This window comes from Poromitra crassiceps (genome assembly GCF_964638095.1).
Source record: "Poromitra crassiceps genome assembly, chromosome: 8".
Lineage (NCBI taxonomy): Eukaryota > Metazoa > Chordata > Actinopteri > Beryciformes > Melamphaidae > Poromitra > Poromitra crassiceps.
In genome coordinates, this window is record NC_139629.1 from 24,473,833 (window position 1) to 24,479,832 (window position 6,000).

Here is a 6,000-nt window from a genome sequence, read left to right on the forward strand (position 1 = left end):
ATTATACTGGGCATTGGCTGCCACAAGCCAAAGCAGGCGTTTCAGCGCTAAAATGTGGTGATAGATGGCATTATGCTATCGTCAGCAGCGCGCAATTACTTTGCGCTAAGAGCTTTGAAAAGGACCTCTTACGTGCAAATACCTCTCTGCGCTGGGTTGCGCACCATAATCTCTGTGCAGTGCAGTGCAAGTAAAATCCCTTTTGGATATGTCATTACGCACAGCCTTGCCACGCCAGGACATCAAATTATGCTGCTAAAATTGGGTATTAGCAGATAATTGTATGTTTAATTATGCTATTTGCACCTGTACGTCAAATACGTCGAATTTAAAATGTTTAAGCACTTCTAAAGTATGCACATGACGTGTTATATTTGTACTATGTTGTAAACGGAGTCCACAGCACAAGAATTTCACACGTGATACTTGTACCACGGAGTGACAATAAAAATCTTGAATCTTGAATCTTGAATAATTCCGTGAGTCAATCAACTATAACTCACTGAGAAACTTTTATCACATCGCAAAGAGGGAAATTATTTGAGAAAACTTGTTGGACAATGGACATACTGTAGGCTATTTCAGAGTCCTGGTTGCGGTTCCGCGGGGCCCCGCCGGGTACCCGCAAAAAAACGCGGGGGGGGGCGGGTAAAAAATACACTTCTGTAAATTGGTGGGTCGGGCGGCGGGTAAAATTAACTAATGCGGACGGGGGGCGGGTGGAACGAGTTTTTTTTTGTTTTTTTTTTTTTTTGCGATTATCGATTCTGAAATAAAAGATCGATTTGTGACATTAAAAATCGCGATACTTCAGTCTGTGCTACAACAAAAACTTTAAAAATAAAGTTACAAAAAAAAAAAAATCGCGATACTTAAGTGAATCGATTTTTTCCCCCACCCCTAATAGATAGATAGATACTGGGACTGGGAGCATAGTTTAAAAGAGTCTTAAAAAAGTCTTCAGATAATGTTACCATCTTTATCTTTAGATTGAGTTTGCCTTCTAGTGAAGAGTAAATCCACTTTGCTATATTTTAATGTTTGTGTCTAATGTGTTTTACTCTAAAACATTTTGACATTAACTTGATGCTGTTTGCTGTGGTTTCCATTTTTCTTTACAGTATCAGTTGCAGGACAAAACATACTGTACCGTGTACCACATTGTGTTTACATACTTACATAACCTTTCCTCTGAAGACAGTAACAAGGTCCTACTAAGCAAGTGTTACAGAAAAATGGTCTCAGCAAGACGATTTTGAAGTATTCCAAAAGTATTCCAAAGTATTCGGAATAGGTTACTTAACTTGAGTAGCCTATTCTAATGGAATACATTACAAAAGACATTTGAGGGCATGTGTTCAGTATTCTGTAGTGGAATACATTTTAAAAGTACCCAGTGAGCAATAGACACGATTTAGAGGTATTGGGTGCAAGATTGGACAAGCATACATAATAATTTACATGCGCTAACTTTTGGACATCTCCCACATTGTAAACTGGGGCGGCTGTGGCTCAGGAGGTATAGCGGGTTCACCACTAATTGCTTTGGATAAAAGAGGTCCGTGGTTTGACCCCCGGCTCGCTCCTCCACTCCGCATGTCGAAGTGTCCTTGGGCAAGATACAATTGCTCCCGATGGCTGCGCCAGCTTGCCGTCACTGGTGTGTGAATGGGTGAATTTATAGGCACATTGTTAAATGCGTTGGATAAAAGCGCTATATGAATGCAGTCCATTTACCATAAGCTGATGTGGATCACTAACATAAATCTATGATTCAATAGAAACTACTCATTCAGTAATCTGACAGTTACCAGGGAATTGTGTTTGTAAGAGGCAATGTGACCTGATTTGTGGGGTATTCTTCACTAATTATACTCCGTTTCACAAGGGAATATGTTTCCATACAGTGAGGTCAGCTAATTATAATAGTCTTTTTGGTGTGTCATTTACTCTGTGGGATTACCATGAACTATAACAGATCCCCTGTGAGATAATGTGTCCAACTACTCACAACCCAAACCTGCTTGTTGTTGTTGTTGTTAGAGAGGTTAATGCCAGAAACAAGTATGCATCTGTGTGTATGCCCTATTTGTTATAATACAAGATAATCCAGATTATGGAGGCAGGGAGGTAGGAGGAGAGAAGAAGATGAGAGCAATTTGAGCACATTACTCCTCAGTGATATAATCCTATGATGATAAATATATATATATATATATATATATATATATATATATATATATATATATATATACACATCTGGGACTCACATGAAAATGTGTCACAGGGCTAACAATGGTAGTGAGGGAGAACCATTTTCTCATTGCAATGCCCTCTGAGTTTGTCTGTCTGTCTGTCTGTCTCTTGCTCTCTCTCTCTCTCTCTTTCAGTGGCATCATGCCCATTCAAGCTGGGTGTGTGGTGGTGGTGGTGGTGGTGGTGGTGGTGGGGGGGGGGGGGGGGGGGGGGGGGGCACGTGCCCCACCAAAAAGAAAAGAAAAGCCCCAGGCATGCCCTCAGTCAGGAGGTTGATGCACAGGTAGGTTACTTTAGGAGATTATATATAGAGAGATAGAGATTTATGGTGACAGGCTATTTTTCCTTTGTGGAGATGTACAGTATGCAGATTTAATGGGAAGATTGACATGGTGTTTGAAAGAGCTATCACCATGTTGGCAGGTTCCTTTCATCTGTGGCTTTATTATCTCTATTATACTCTCTCAATTCATTTGTATTGTGGATATAGTGGTTTTTTATGTGAATGTGTGCCCCTTAAAAAAAACATTTCATTTTCAGTAACCATAACAGCACAAATAATTGACATGAAAATCTCTAAATAAATACAGTATACCCTAATATAAAGTGCGAGATTACAAAACTACAACCCCCCACCCCCGCCATCCCTGTCTTTGAATATATGTCAAATCCCATAAAGTTTTTATTATTATTTATTTATTTTTTAATTATTATTCACTTATTTTTTTTATTATTATTCACTTTCTTTTTTCTTTTTCTCCCCCCCCCCCCCCCCCCCCCCCAGAATTTTGGCTTTCAGACACCCCTGCTCTCTCTCTCTCTCTCTGTCTCTCTCTCTCTCCTGGATGTCTCGCCCCCCCCCCCCCCCCCTCTTCTTCTACTACAGTAGCTACAGAGAGCTTGTCTCCAGGCAGTCGCTCCTCCAGACGCTCAGATAACTCAGGTCCTGTACCTCTCACCTGGACCACTGTTGCTTCGCCCGACCTGCCTACCTCAACCCTCAAGTCTTCCTTATTGATATTTACAGAAGAAATACCGCCACTGACAAAAGGTATGTGCAAAACAACCTTACATTTTTTGGTAACACTTTCTATGAAGGTCATGTTTATAATGCATTATGAGCACATTCATAAGACATTATAATGCATTTATAAGGCTTCATAAAACTCTTTATAAATGTTTATAACCATGCATCGTAACTTATATCAAGGTTTATAAAGTATTATAAGTGGAGGACATAAGGTATTATAAGTTCAGCATTCATAATGTTTTATACATCCATGCCAAAGTGACAACCGTGTTTGAAAGAAGAATCCTTTTTGTTTTACACTTTACTTGCAGCCAGCAAATACTGCTCATAAGTCCTCATAACGGTGTTATAGTATCATACAATTAAGCAATATAGCATGAGAGCCAGTGTGTTGTGCCAAATATATCCCCCTGATCAGCTGTTATCCCACGAGGCCGCAGGCCGAGTGGGATAACAGCTGAGCAGGGGGATATATTCCACAACACACGCAGCTCGAGTGCTATATTGCTTTTATAAAACGGTTTCCAAGTATGATAATATAATAATAATAATAATACTATAAGTCCGACTCCGACTGGCATGTCATTCTGATAGAGTCAGTTGAAACACTACTGTAAGGCGGGACCGCAAGAACATGCGGGTGATTTGATTGGATCGTTCTGGAGACTGAAGTTGACATTGGCCAATCCTGGCGCTTGCTGAGTAGCTGAGAGCTTTCTGGAAACCCCGACAGGCAGCTCGAGCGCAGCGTTGCATTCTCAGCGCTTGCTGAGAAGCTGAATGCTTTCTGCAAAGCCCGACACCAACTAACGTTACGGGGTTAAATGCGGGGTTAAATGCGGGGTTAACAGCCTTTCTTTTGCAAAGAAGACATTAGCCCGCATCTATTCTTGTACAAAACATCATTTTCTGCGAAGTATTAGTAAAGTTATAAGCGAAGATCGATTCACGGCCATGGGTTATTGAACTCGGTTACTGGAATTATACAATGGCTGTGAACCAATCAGATTGCTTGATTTGAGAGAGCCGTTTTATAATTACTAATAACCTTATAGTGCTGTCACTTTACTTAAAGCTCACAAAGTCGTGCTATACCGTATTATTGATGTTTATTATAATAACATTATTTCCTCCACTTATGACCCAGTCAAGTTAAATAAGTGTTTACTGAATGTTTCTTGAAGGATAAGTTGACCCACAAATGAAAATCTGCTCACTCCCATGCCGATGGAAGGACAGGTGAAGTTCTTTAGTCCACAACAAAACACACGCACGCACGCACGCACGCACGCACACAAAGACACACACACACACACACACACACACACACACACACACACACACACACACACACACACACACACACACACACACACACAGGGCGGACTGGGATCATAATTCAGGCCGGGCATTAAATACCAGGCAGGCCAGGCCGATACGGGCCGACGCGCTTTGGTCGCGGGCGACAAATTTGGGCAGTTTGAAGCCCAATTTGGGCCGTTTGAAGCCCAATTTGGGCCGTTTGAAGACAGATTTGGGCTGTTTGAAGCCCAATTTGGGCCGAGTCCAATTTTACAATGAGATACACCCACTTTAACCCTGAAGTGTAATTATTACTTCAGACTAACTAATAAAGTAATAAAACCACTAGTAAACCAGTAGGCGGCGCCTGGCCTGCTGTTCAGTGAGTGGCCTGACTGCGGGCACCAAAAAAAAAAAAAAAAAAAAAAAAAATGTGCAGGCCATGCCAGGCCAGGCCATTTGCCCGACGTGCCCGATTATGCAGTCCGCGCCTAAACAAAAACGAACACAAAAACAAAAACGAAAACACAAAAACATCATTTACAGCCTTTCTTCAGCTGAAATCTTCACTGTAGCCATAAGAAGCAAGAATAAGGGCAGTTGCTACTGGAAATAAGAAGAAAGGCAGGACTCATAATTTCCTTTTGGAAGTTTTCATCACATACACGTTTCAGAAAGTCAGTCTATATTTGTCTAGCGTTGTCTATATTCTTTTTCACTACGTTTTCATTGGCCCTGCACCTAAGTTCCATTTTCGTTCGAGTTGTGCTCGCATTTGGTGAGTCTGGACTGTTGCTCAGATTTCAGCTAAAAACGTGGGTGTAAATGATGTTTTTTCAAGTCAACTTGGCATCTCAGAGCTTAGAGAAGCAATATGAGCAGCAATATGGAAGCATTTGAAAGTTGGTCCCCAACTCCCCATTCACTTCAATTGTTTAGGATAATTCTGGAATGGTGTTTTGCTGTGAAATTCCACGAAGGTTTTGTGGACTAAAAAAAACGTCACCTGCCCTATCGGCATGGGGGTGAGTAGATATGACTGAATTTTCATTTTTGGGCAAACTGTTCCTTTAACATAGTGACTGTTTAGTTCATGACATTAGCATTGATAGTTTTCCTGTTTGCCGTTTTACGTATTTGAATGAATCCTTTGGTAATCAAGGGTTACAGTGATGTTATAATGTCCACTGGATGAATAAAATAAAATATAATGTAGTCCAGACTCATTTGGTAGCAGCCAGGGCATGTTTCAAGTGCAGGGTTTCATGTTTTGATGTTCACAAGGTTTGTGAGCCCATCATAAAAATGGCTTGGCGACACTGATTGGCTGAAGGAGTTGTCTGTCAAGGCAAGTACTTCCACCCACTGACATTACTGTGCACAGCTTGGAGTCTAGACGGAACTTCAGAACC